At 35.8% G+C, this 14582-nt stretch overlaps 1 long non-coding RNA gene across 1 annotated transcript; it reads left to right on the top strand.

Annotated features, from left to right (window-relative positions):
- Positions 1 to 11201: 11201 nt before the first annotated feature.
- Positions 11202 to 13029, top strand: LOC149401068 (uncharacterized). Its single transcript, XR_016296724.1, has 3 exons — positions 11202 to 11263; positions 11630 to 11723; positions 12701 to 13029. It is a non-coding gene; the product is annotated as an uncharacterized LOC149401068 (long non-coding RNA).
- The last annotated feature ends 1553 nt before the right edge of the window (positions 13030 to 14582 follow it).

Genomic DNA, 14582 nt, shown 5'->3' with positions numbered 1-14582 from the left:
CGAAGCACCGACGCAACTCCCAGTCTGGTACTTCTTTTCTTTTCAACTATATATATATATATATATATATATATATATATATTCAAATAGTTGCAGTTAATTTATAAATATCGATGCTATATTCCTCTATCAATTACTGACCACATGTTTGATGAATTAACTCTGAAAGTTTGGAATGCTATTGAGATTAAGATAGTAAAAAACACGAGAATGTCGTTTGCCTGCTGTGTGTTTGTTGAATTGATTGTGAGGAGTTTTGATTTGGGGCTTGCTGTTGTTATCGACCATATGTTGGTTGAATTAACTCTGAAAGTTTGGAATGCTATTGAGATTAAGATAGTAAAAAAACATGAATGTCATTTGCCTGCCGTGTGTTTGTTGAATTGATTGTGAGGAGTTTTGATTTAGGCTTGCTGTTGTTTCACTATGGTATTGACTATGGTATGGATCATTGATGTTTTCTTTGATCCATATATCGATTTTGTACTCATCACAAAGGCAATAAAATTTTTGTTATGAAATTAAGTAATATGACATTAGTGTGAGAAGTATCCGAATCTTGGCAACCCATTTAGTAATCTGCTAAAAAAAAATTACGAGATCTTTGCATTGCTTGTTGTTGTTCTTGTTGGTTTATATGTGAGGTGGTATTCTCGCTTTTTTAACTTATTGCTTGCCGATGTTTCTTATTCTTTTGTGCAGATAATCTTGGCAACCCATTTAGTAATCTACTAAAAAAAATTTACGAGATATTTGCATTGCTTGTTGTTGTTCTTGTTGGTTTATATGTGAGGTGGTATTATCGATGGTCTAATTTCTTACACAACGCACATGCCTTAAATCTATTTTTTCTTTAAGTTCATGTTCTGTTTATTTTTTTTATCTCATCTCTTTCCATTGACTGTTAGCAGGATCATCGACAACTCTAAAAAAATTGCTGATCTGATCGACGACAAAAGCTATGAAGCTTTATCCATGCCACTTTGTCCTCCTCCTAGTGATCAAATTATTCCAATCAGTCATGTGCATGATATGGCTCTGATGGTATGAATGCTTAGACATGTTTTATCATATCTTTTTTTTTATTTACATTTACATATATTAGACATGTTTCCCTTTATCTACAGAGGTCGGCATTTTGGGTGAAGGGCAAGCTGAAAGTTACAGACTTTAAACAACCATTTTGGTATGTTTCTTGCGAAAGATGTCACAGAGCAACTGGATCAGTTTTACAAACCATGTTCGAATGTCTTTTTTGTGATACTCCACAAGTAAGAGCTATTCCCTGGTTCGACCAACTAACTTTCGTATTTCCTGTATACAAATAACGAACACTTATTGACTCTCTACGGTAATAAATAAATAACAAAATATTCTACCATGTTCTAGGTATAGAATTGAAGTGGATATAGAAGACTCAACATGGCTCATATAAGCTACTCTCTTTGGAGAAACTGCTGAAAACATATTCTCATGTCTAGCAACGGACATCGTAGATGCAACATCGATGGTAAGTCACAAAGTTGATCAAAATTCATATTCTTTTACTACAGCTTTACGACTTATTCATGTTCATATTTCTTAATTAGGCTCCTAATCAAGTGCCTCCACAGTCCTTTTTTGAGCTGTCACACAAGAACAACTTCCTTGTGTATATCAAAGCTCCAAAAAATGATATACCTACTGCCATGAGAACAAAGTTCACGCTTGTTTTTGCTGCTGAAGAAACTAAAGACATTGGACATGACACTCTACCCAATATCTCAACATCTGCTGCACTCATTGAACAGGAGTCTGAAAAACAAGATAATCCAGTCATTATTCCAACTCAGACAAAAGACATAGAATCGAATGAACTTTCGGTTCAATAAACCCTTGAGAAATATAAACTCATATCTACACCATCCCAACCCGAGGCACAACAAAGTGACGGTCACTCGTCCAAGGTAGGTGCTTCTAACCGTGAAGATCTCAACACCAAGCTCAAGAAGAAGCCAAAAATCGAAAAAAAAAAAACAAACTGAAGTGTTACTTTTGTTGAAATCAAACTATGGTTTTTGATGACTTCCCCTTGAATCACTCTTTGTAATTGTAACTATATTATGTGGGCTGCTTTTGAAGTTCCTTTTGGGTATTGTATTATCTAAATGTTTCTCTTATCAAACTAAATATTCCAGCCATGTGAATATCAACTGTTGGATGTATTTTGAACAACATTTTGAACTTCAAAATGACAAGTATATATTTATCTTATGTTCCAGGTATTTAAAGTTTCATTTACTTCATTGTTTCTCACTTATATATAAGTACAATTTTGTTCAATTAATTGATAAATGCATACTTTTACCAAAATTTTCGTCGACGATTTGAATTTCTTCGAACTTGCTCGTTTTCGTTTTACGATCATTCGCACGTAGCGCGTAGCCATTACTAGTAACATAATAAAGAGCAAAGGTTATTAGCTCTCCTCCTCGTTTTGCTACACTTGGCAGCTTGTGTGATAGAAACATGATAATTTAAGTACTTAATAAAACTCTTCACATTACCATTACCATTACCATGGGCAGGTGAATACCAACAATCATATGCGTCAAAATTTAATTGTTGCAAACTTTATTTTTTTGCCATTATAATATATATTTATCTTTTTGTACATAATATACCATCAAAAATTAATTAACATCAACAGTATTTAAAAGCCTATTAGAGCAACTCCAATGGGGTTGCCCATGCTTAAATGAAACTTAGGTAGAAAACAACTCAAGTTACTATTTCATCGTGAGCAACCTAAAATGCCATAATTATTATGTCAATAGTGTTCATATATGACATCAATGTTCACCAATATTTTATACGACAATAATATAGAGTTGATAAACAATTAATATCTTAAAACAATATTATAGTTGACAACTTTTATGGATGCTCTTCTCACTTTGCACGCTCTTTCCACTCTCTTTAGTGGATATACAATAAATATCTTAAAACAATAATATAGTTGACAATATTATAGTGGATATACAATAATATTATATTATCTTAGTTTTTTTTTCATTCTTTTTTCTCTCTCTTTGCACGCTCTTTCCACTCTCTCTCTCTCACTTCCTCTCTCTCTCTCTCTCTCTCTCTCTCTCTCTCTCTCTCTTTCCAACGCGCGCAAGCGCGTATATTCAATTAGTAGTTTCAAAAAGAAAATTTCATCCTTGGGATTTAAACATGTTTCATAACACAATAATGACACGTAATGATTTTTTATAATAAAAAAAATGACACGTTGTAAGATACCGATTTTTGTATGACGTAATCACTCGTCTCGAAATAAGGTTCTAAGAATAATCGAGTGTGACAATGGAATTTCAATCTCGAGCCGAAGGAAGAGTATTTAAGAAATATATTTAAGGTTGAAGGGATGTTTTGGAATAATTTCAAGAAAAATTTTGAGTTCATCTCGAATAAATGTAATTTGTCGGAAAAAGGATTTCGATGAATTCTTGAGAGTTAAGGAAATTCTCGAAGAAAATAAATATTCTAAAATGTCTTAAATATATTTGAAACAAATTAAATCGAGTAGATAATCTTCTCGATTTATTTTTTATATTATTTCCCATCTATCTATGGGGTGAAGTAATAAGCGTTTAATGCTTTTGGACTTGTTTGCAACAAAGGAATCTAAAAAAAAGTGGATTTGGGATGAAAATGAATCAGGGATTAAGTTGCAAATGAAAGAGGGATTTAGTAGCAATTTCGAAAACATTTGCTCAGCCTTATCTCTAGAGAACTGACTCTCCTCTTCTTTTGATAAGAAACGAGGAAAAAAAACAAGGAGTGAAAAAAAAGCGTAGAACCGAGAGAAAAGGAAAAGAAAGAGTGAGACAGAGAGATCGGAAAAAGGATAGAGGGCGATGGGTTGAGAAATAGAGGTTGAGAAAGAGAAAGAGCGACGGAGAAGAAGACACAGACAAGAATGATAGGACTAGGAGTCGAGAGAAAAATGGGTGGTCTGAGATTGACTCTCGTCAAGTTCATCAATTTCAGAGAGGAACGTGGTAAATAATAAGGGTTTCGTGTGAAAGATCGAGTTTAGGAGTGAAATGTGTTTTTCTCGCAGACCAGGTAAGTAGAAACATTTTAAATGTATCACAAAAACGATGTGTTGTGTGTGGTTGCTTATGTGCTTGCATTTACATGAATCGATACGTGATTGTTACATTTTCATACTTGTGCATTCATGAACCCATCTAACTTAAAAAGAAAAGAGAGAAGTTTAGCGTAAAGTGAGAGTTTTGAAAAAAAAAAGTATTGTTATAAGTTTCCATGGATGGCTCGTTTGATTCCTAGGATCATGAGATCGTAGCGCCACTCGTGGTCGGGACTCGGGGGTGGGAGCGCCCTCACGATGCTCGCGGAATCAGTCTCATTGACTCCTGGGTATGGGGGGTCACTCCTAGATTCATGAGATGGGAGCGCATATCATGATCGGGGCTCGTGAGTATGAGCGCCCTCATGATGCGAGATAGAGTACAAAATAGAGGCTTATTGTGCGCACGATTAAGTAAGAGATGAGCTCGTGAGTGGGAGCGCCCTCACGATGCATGTAGAATCAGTCTCACTGACTCTAGGTATGATGAGTTAGTCCTAGGTTTATGAGTTGGAAGTGCCTCTCGTGATCGGGGGCTTGTGAGTGGGAGCGCCCTCACGATGCGAGATAGATATCAAAGTAGAGACCTACAACCTTATGGCACACGCGTTTAAGAAAGAGTTTTCGAATTAGAAAGAGATGATAAATCAAATGAAAATAGTTATGAAAGGAAAATATGAAAAAAAAACATCATATGCATTGTATTGTTTCTACTTACTGGGCGATAGGCTCACTTGTTTTTGTGATAATGGTGAGAAATATATGTGTAGGAGAGCGAGTTGACTGGCAAGCAACTTCACTTCAATGAGACTTGGTATACGCACTATTTTGACCTGATGGGCTTTCTATTCAATAAACGTTTTGCGTCTTATGTGCTTTTAAGTTTAGTTGAAAAGATGTTATATGTTTTGTGCATAGCTACGAAAAGTAAATCACGACGTCTGGTCGTTTATGGTTTCTTTTATACAAAAAAAAATGACCACAAGTTTGTGTAGTAAATAAACGACTCGTCGGGGTGTAACACACGTAATGATTTCCATAATCATAAATCAAGACAAAGACAAATGAACCATAAGACCAGAATTTAGTATAGCACCATAAAATCATAATCTAAGTCAAATTTATCAAGCAAGTCACAATTTTGCTCACTGCATGTATCACGAGGCTAAACGAGTGAACTTGGACTTACAATTCAGCTCCTTTTGCTCTTCGTCAGGAAAGTCACACTGTACAAGGTGCCAAGTGAACGTGCATCACCAGCAACCAAGTCAAATCTAAAGTAGCTAGGCGAAGTTGACCCAACAACTAGTAGCTCGAGTATCGCCGCACATAAACCGATGCGCAATAAAGTTCGATGACATGTTTGATCAAGCTGTTGTATTCTTAGACGTCAATTTCACACAACTACTCACAACTGCCTTAAGAGAGAAAGCTCATACTATGAATTACAAATGTAACTCTGAGTTAAATCTTAGAAAAACATGAAAGCATTATAGACTGTTCATCTTGTGAATGATAATCATTGGGTGAGGGTAAAAATAAATTTACAAATATGCGATATATTTGTTTTTTTTATTGCAACGACATTGGTGGAAGAATTTCATTTTGGAACTTATATGGAACCTCTTTGCAAATTGATGCTAATCATGCTTGAGCAAAGTGGTATGTTTGATGAGCTTGGAAAATATTAAAGGGTCATTGGTCATATAAACGGGTGAAAGATCTGTCAAAAAATAAAAAGCAAATAAAAGCATTGTTCGGTAAATTAACTTCTATGAACATACGATAAATATGTCAATTCAAAGTAGTACGTAGAAGCATTTTTTTTTATCCCATCTTACACTTTTTTTTTTGGCGTCGAGCAAGCTTCTCGCCCATTTAAAGGGCATGTAGGTACATTATGTCCATATTGATCGCATTTTGAACATCTATTTTTCCGCATCTTCTCTCTAATGGGAGAATTTCTCTTTGTTTTCTTCCTACATTTTCTCTTATTAACTATTGGAGGTAAAATAACAACTAACTCTGCTTCTTTAGGGATATCTCACTCACACATTGATGGAACTGGTATATTTTCTGAGTACGCTAACGACCATAAATTCACTATGTAACACTTAGAGTTATAATTATATACATGCTCTAAGGTCTTCAAAGCTGCTAAAGCATGTGCACATGGAAGTCTATCGAGATCGTATACACAACACGTACAACGTTTTCGACCCAAATCTAAAACTGGATCAAATTTCCCACCAACGACTGAGAACTCATACATACAATAAGTTTTGCCATCATTTTTGGTGCGTTAATGGATCTCCCACGCAGAATAGTCTCAACCTCTGGCGTGAGAATAGTGTTTCAAGATGATGCTTCATTTCGATGCTTATATAACCAGTCAGATGTCAAATCTTGAATGACGTCAAGCGGAAAAATTAGTGTGTACTATCCAGCTTCCTTTAAAGCGTGATTAATTGACCGCATGTAGTAATTAAATTATATCGATGACCATCATAATAAGCTATAGACCAATGACTCACATCCATGTTTGTAGTCAAATATAATGCGAGTTGATTGTATATATTTTGAATCTCACTCCACGACTCGTTGAATCGTGAAACTTGATATGGTTTAGCTACCCGTATAAATAAATCGATGGTATCAAAGCAAAAATAACGTAATTTGAGATTTTGATTGATATGCCACATACAATATCCATGACGTGAATTCTTGTAAACTCTACCCACCACATTCTTGATGCTTTGATTCCTATCTGTAATGAAAACAATGTCATTATCATCTGGTATGATCTCTTGAAGCTATGTTAATTAAAGCTTGAAATTTGGATAACCGAAGTTAACCGTTAACCAAAATTCTCGGTCATAGGTTAACCTTTAACCTAAGAAAAATCAACTCAATTAATTGCAGTTAACCGAATTAACTGTTGTACATTAATGGCCGTTTTTTTTTTTTTGCTTTTTCATAAAATACAAAGTAATAAATTGGCGTCAATTAATTGCTTTTTTCAAATACATTAACTCCCAGAACTTGCCTATTCGTTATTCTAAAAAAAGAAATGAATGTTTGCCCTACTCTATTTTAATCCACAAAAATTAAAAGTTGTATATTTAATATGATTTCTGCCTAATATAGTAATATACATTGTTACCATCATCAATGGGCATTAACGCACACATTTATTTTTAATATTTGTAGTGTACCGATTATGAATGCTAATATGCTATAATTATGGAGTTTAATAGCTGGCTATATAAATATATTAAGTTTGCATATTCAAACATATCAACGGCAATATTTCAATATTACATTTATAACAGAATAAGTTTTCATTCTATTATTTATTATTTAAGGAAATTTTTTGGTTAACTTAGGTTAACCGAAAATTTACTTGGTTAAAATTAACCGCTCGGTTAATTTTAACCAGTTAAATTCGGTTAAAAAATAAATATAAATTATTTATTTAACCGAAATTGCTTCTTTAATGTTAATAGCCATGTCCATGCATTGTTATTCTCCGAGTCTACGACAATCCAAGCAATATGATAACAATGACGATCGCCATCTTGTGTCGTAGCGCTCAATAAACAACCTCCATATTTTGTTTTCAAGTGTGTCCTATCTACCGCAATAATTTTTATGATGCATTGGTATCCTATAGCTAATGCTTTAAATGCTACAAAAAGATATTTAAACATGTTTTCATAAATTTACAAATTTAGTTAATATAATGAATGCTAAATAAAAATTTACTTTACAATAAGGAGTGATGAAAAAATATGGATTAAAAAATAACATGGTGTATTTATCCAACTCCAAGCATGAGATCGTGTCGGGGTGAACCTTTTTCAACATGTACAAGTAAGATGGAAACAATTTCTCTTCTGGTGAACGTCGCCTTAGATTACTAGCAAGCTATTTTAATTTCCATTTCTCAACCCCTTTCAAGTTCATCACGTCCATTATTCCCTTTGGTGTTAGTGTGTGCTTAATTTCTTGGAAGTTATTTTTCACCACCTCTGCGACCATTGCAGCACTTGCTTGGCGAAGTGATGTGTTCAAATGCTGAAGAAGTAAGACTTTACCAATTTAGTTGCTCGTAGATGCCAACTACAATGCTCCCGATCAACACAAATAAATCAAAAGCACGTTCTTACATGACTTTACTATCTTCATTTCAAAGAAATTTTAATCGCCCCATTCAACAATATATTCTTGAGTTCATCTTTATTTTTGAAGTGTTGGCCTATTTCAAAGTTCGTACCATCTGTTAAGCTATATAACTTATTATGAGCTTCTACATCTATCGATTTAGTGTCGTCTTGAACAAAAAAATTATCTCTAAAAACGTCTCCGATGGCGATATCGGTAGTAAAGTTGACGTGTCTAACTCATCCCGTGGGAGACTTGATCCTCTTACCAACTGGCAATTTCATTTTCAATATCTCACATTGTCACTGCAACGACATCATTATTGTGTATTAGTATACAATACAATGATAAATATTAAGATGGTTTAGGTGTCAATAACATATGTCTTCAAAGTGTCGTTCAAATCTCCTTCTAAACTATTATCATCCATGTCACCTTCCCCTATTTTACTCGAAGTGATCTTTCATCACTATCCATCAAGAAACCGTAAGCATCAACGTCATTTTCTTTGTAAATAGGATCTAACGCATCCCATAAAGTTGACATAAAATTTAGTTTCAAGTCTAACTTACTTTTGTCCACTTTGAGTTTCGTAACACAATTTTTCAACTTTACCACACAACGATGACAACAAGCCTATCATTCTTTTCGTCAAGATGTCAGCCTTCTTCTTACTTTCACGTTCTATCGTAACAAACAATATTGTAGTCTCTGTCATTCTCTATCGTCAATCTCCGACCGTTGTCCGAAAAACAGTTTGACCGTCGTGTTTTGGTCAGCTCCTGACGTCGTCAAAAGTTTTGACTCAAAACGCGGGTAAGCCGTTAGAATGGTGAATGGCTGAGAACTGAGAACCCCTCGTGAATGGCTGCTAGGGTTTTTTTTTTCTTTATAAAAAAAATTAAGAGAAATGTATTTGTAAGTAAGGTTTATTTGTCAGAGAAGAGGTAATCACATCAAATTTAAATTTTAAGGGCATAGAATAAAGAGTCTCGACTTGTAGGGGTGGCCGGAAACAAAAATCACCCACCAAAAACACATATAAACAATAAATAGCTTGCTTTAAAGTTATAAATATCATTAAAATCAAATAATGCTCCAATAATCCAAAATTATTTTACTTTCTATCTAGTATTTTTCATACCAAATTGGTTTGTTTGTTTTATTTAATTAAGATCATATATTTTTTGGCGCGACATATATCTTTCAAAAATGAATAAATGCTACAAAATAAATATCTCTGTAATGTATAAACTTTTGTAAACGCTCTACTTGTGAATTTGAATAAAATGGACGAGTTTTAATTCAAATTCTTGTTGCATATGAGACGTCCTTAAATTTTAAATATCTTGGAAAATGATAATATTTAAGGTCGATGAAATTTCGGAATGAGAATATTCGAGTAATCCAATATTATTATTCGAAACATACTCGGAGATTTAAAAATCTCAAGAGTAAAAATAAATTCCGGAATCCCTTAAATATATTCAAGATAACGGGAAATAATAATAATTTTCTCGGTTATTTTTCAAGATTATTTTTATTTAATTAAGGACATAATTATGGGGTTTTATTTTGAAAGGACTTATGTGCAATATTTTGAAGGACGAGATTGAAAGAAAAAGAGGAAAAGGGGGTCGTTTTAAGAGAATTGTGGAAATATTTGAGTGGGCCACCTGTGCACGCGTGGCGTAGCGTGAGAGTGCCACTTAGCCTCTTAAGCCACTCATCCTCTCTCTTTCGCTGCCACTTCACCCTCCCTCACTCTCTCTATTTCTCTCATTCTCGGTCTCACTCTGCCCTATCTTCTTCTTCCTCACATCACTCGGCCGAAAGAACCAGACAAGGAAAAAAACAAAACCTCGAGCTCAATCTTCAGCCGTCACCAAGCTTCACCATCACCGCCATCCTCACTCTCACTCTTCTCCTTCATTTCTTCTTCGCGCGTCACCGAGCACCGAGCCTCTGCGCGCGCTCCGGGCCGAGAAAGAACAACGCCGCCGAGAACCGCCGTGACGCCGGAGCAAGGAAAAAACACCGGGAAGGACGCGAGAACCCTCCGAGGAAGCTAATCTCACGGGTTAAGGTGAGAATTTCGTTTCCTTGAATGAAAATCTCATGAGCTAGGGTTCTTAGATTCAAAATTTGGGGATTTTGAATCCGGGTTGAATTTGGTAGAATTGCTTGGTTTTAATTGTTGTTTGGACTCGATTAGTGAGGTTTATGACTTGAATTTGTGGATTGAACTCGAATTTCCTTGGTTTGGTAGTGTTTTGGCCGAAAATCTCATGAGCTAGGGTTTGATTTGGGGTTTTTGAATTCCTGCGTTTCAATTGATGTTTCTGAGACGTTTTTAAACCTGTTTGAAGCTTGGGTTTTGACGAGTATAGCTGTTTGGAATTTTGTTGAATTTTTGGACGAATTCTCTTTGGAAATTGCTCTTGGCCGTGTGTTTGTTTTTCTGGAGTTATGTTTGGTTGAAAGTCTGATAGTTGTTGTTGTCAGTAAGAGGCTGTGATGATAAGTTTGTTGACCCTGGATTATGATTTGGAAGTGTTGTCTTGGTTAAGTTGTTGTGACCGTGTGTTGTTGTTGGCCGTGTGATTAGTTTGGTTTGAAAGTTTGATGGTTGTTGTTTGGTTTGGTTCTGTGTTTGGCCGTGAGCTATGGTTTTGGCTGATTCAGTCTGTTTGTATTATGGGTTTTTCTGAGCCTCGGTTTGAGTTTTGGGATCGTCTGTGTTGAGTCATTGGTTAGTATGGTTTCGGTTTGGATTGGGTTCGGGATTTGAGTTGTGAAACTGATAAGGGTTTGGAATTTAAGATATTAACTCGTCGTTGGATTCCAGGTTTGTATTACAGATCTTGACGGACGAACGGGAACCAGACGAGTCAAGAGCGACGAGATCAGTTTATGAAGATATCAAGTGATAGAGTTATCGAAATAAAGCTCGATTAACTCGTGAGTTTTAAATCGCTTATAGCGTTTAAATACTCTTGGATATGTACTTTCAGTATTTAAATAAATAATTTATAAATTATTTATTTAATGATGCTTATGAATTTAATTTAATTATTCGTTTGGAATTCTCGGTTATTTTAATTTCGGATTATTTAATTTATTTAAGACTCATGATTACTCGTTGAACATTATTTCGTATCACTCTCGATATGAGGATACGTGAGTCTTGAATAAACTTCCGAAAAACCGGGGAATAATAAATTAAATTCCCGAATTCCGAACCAACTCTAATCCCGACAACGAACCCTATCCTCTTTAAGTAAGCTCGAATCCATTAACTAACAGATGTTCAACTCCGGATGCTAGTTCTCTCGACGTTCGACAAGTGCCAAGTGTCTCGAAGAACGTGTGAAGCAAGACATCTTCGGGAATCGTCAAGCTTTCTGTCGAACAATTCCGGGTAAGTGTGGAGACATAAGTCAACTACTTACCAAGGGTATAACCCTGTTTGTTTGTGCATTTGCTTGCTAGTAAACAAGAGTAGGTAAAAGCCTAAAAATGAATAAACTCGAAAGTTAAGGCTTCGGCCACTCTTGCTTGAAAACTTAGCTCGGGTTCGCCCGTTAGGTTCAAACGCTAACTTGAACCAGCCTTGTTTGCTTTGTGTGTGGTTAGACTTCTCTTCTAACTCTAGGAAGTAGGTTAGAATCGAGAGGACGGAAGAGCGATAGACTCTCAAATTCAATTGAGAGTAGAGAGTTCGAAAGTCACATTTCGAGCTTTCAACTTAAAACACTAAACGAGCTTCAAAGGGAAACAATAATTTCTTTCGGGGTTTATCCCGTCACGCTCTTCCGTATATAAGTTTAACGTGTACGCTGCTAGCTGCAGTGTACCCAAACTTTAAACTCGTGTCGGTGGTACTCACAAGTCCCTGACTTGTGCTTGGCGGGCCATGCCGGTCCGTGCGCCGAGTACTCGAAGCAATGGGTGAAGGTCGTGCATCGCGAGCTCATTGCTTGCTGGAAGACTCACCGGAAGCTGCCTTGAGCACACCGGGGCGTAGTGGGTGATGGTCGCGGTTCGCGAGCTCACTATGCCAGAGACCAGTGGCGCTGACGTCATGATGAAGGAAGTACCACTAGTGGATCCCAGACATGTGTTAAAACTTAGATCAGTTGACGACTGCTGCTCGAAGTTGAAAACTGGTCTCTAGTCGGACCGGAGGTTATAGCAGTGAGGAGTGTATAACCTTGCGGGACGGCTAGTATTCTAGGATGCGCGCTCATTAGTCACTTTTAGGTGATAGCTGCATCCTGCATTCTTGTTTGCTTGTTCGCACGTCACATGCTTTGCATTAGCTGCTTTTCTTTCATAGGCTAGACTCCCGCTTGCTGAGTCTTTCGACTCATAGTTTTATGTCCCTTGGTAATGTAGATAAGGGCAAGGCGGCAATGTAGACGATCGAGAAGGAAACTGAGACGGGACGCGTATCTCTTGACCTACGGGCTATGGGTTCTGGCTCGGGAAGTAGACCTCTATATATATAATGTTTTGAATAATATCGACTCTTCCTTAAATAATATCCCGTGTATATATGTAAAGTCGGGAGCTTCTATGTACATATATATGTATGTATAAGGGTCGATATACGACTTCTAGTTCTGAAAGAAAAACGAAAAATTTCCCGAGATTTCCGATAACCACTTTTGTTGTAAACGTTTCCGCACTTTTAATAATATTGTATTTTCGGATATCATATGTTTCATAAATTATATATTTACTTTAAATGTCTTGTTTACATTTTATTTTTCATATATGATATGCTCCCGCTACGTGATGTTGGTTCCGTCGAGTCGCGGCTTGCGGGCGAGGTGACGACGCTCGCGGGTCGTGACAATCTCACTGGGCAAAAATCCTCCAAAGGTCGTCGAGCAAAATAACACAATCATACAAATTTCATGAAGCTGATAAAATATATATATATATATATATATATATATATATATATATATATATATATATATAAAACATAGATAATAAAGAGAACCTTTGTTACCATACTTATTCAGTGATCGCCATGTGGCTCAACCAATGGGTGACACGTGGATATTTAAATTTCTTCTTCTTCGTGTATTCTTTCCCTGTTTTTCTATCCTCGGTTCCTCTGATTTTGTGACTTTCTGACTTCATCTTTCCCTTTAGTCTTAACATGGGCTAAAAAAAACTTACCGACAACCTCAGCATAGCACCGCAATCACCGCACCGGAGCAACATGCCCGCCATTGCCGACCACGTTTGAAGCTATCTCTGCAACGATTTCAGAAAAAGAAAGAGGGATATGCTCGTTTCGTTTCGTTAGGTACACGATTTTTTCTCACAGACATATTACCAAACGATTTTCAATGGTGTTTGAGACTTCACGATCATCTCTGGCTTATTTGCCATATAAATATCTGTAATTGATTTTATGTGAGAGCAGCTCCGTATCCAAACCCTAGACATTGTGTTGGTGAAGAACAACGCCCTTGTTGGGGTTGAAATTGTTGTCGCACATTCACAACTCAGACGACATTCTAAACACGGTGAGATTTTAAGGTTTGTTCATTCATTTATCAGCATGAATAGTCTTGAAAGAAAAATAATACTATCGAGAAACTTAGGGAATTCATAATCTGCAAAGAATATTAAAACAGCCGAGTGCTGATTAAACACTTGTTCTCTCGTGTTTAGCAGGTGAATCGTAGCCCGAGTTGTATATAAACGTAATATGGTCGAGAGTTACTAGAGTTTCGTTTTTGCTTGAAGATCTGGTTTTCTTGACTTCGAGGTGGTAATGTTGTGGATCATATTTTGAATGCATTGTGGGATAATTGTTCATCTTTTTGTTTAGGGTCAAAGGTGTGTGTGCACAACAATGATTTGAAATATTCGTTGTTCTAGAAATCGACATACGAATTAATGGTGCAAAATTTTAGTTTTTTTAAATTATCACTGATAGAACTTAGTTGATATTACTATTATAAACACATCTACTTGTAACTTTTTGGTTTATGTATTGATATTTATTTTGTGTTTTGAAAATCTCAATAAGAGCGCAAATATAAAAGTCCAAGGGCCTATTTGTTTGTTAACTTGAAAACTGTTTTTGATTTTTCTAACTGCAATAGTAAAATAAAAAAATTGAATTCAATGTTTGTTTGATAAATGTCATAATACAACTCAAAACGTTTTCAAGCTGAATCCTGTTTTAATGAAGGAAATCAAAACACAGTTTTTAGGTGTTTTCTAATTTTTTCACTCGACTTTTAAACTTTTT

Source organism: Urtica dioica, chromosome 4 (genome assembly GCF_054948205.1).
Source record: "Urtica dioica subsp. dioica isolate 48M chromosome 4, U.dioica_male_clone48M_v1_H2, whole genome shotgun sequence".
NCBI lineage: Eukaryota > Viridiplantae > Streptophyta > Magnoliopsida > Rosales > Urticaceae > Urtica > Urtica dioica.
Note: the sequence above shows the minus strand (reverse complement) of the source record. Positions and strands in the feature narration are given on the sequence as shown.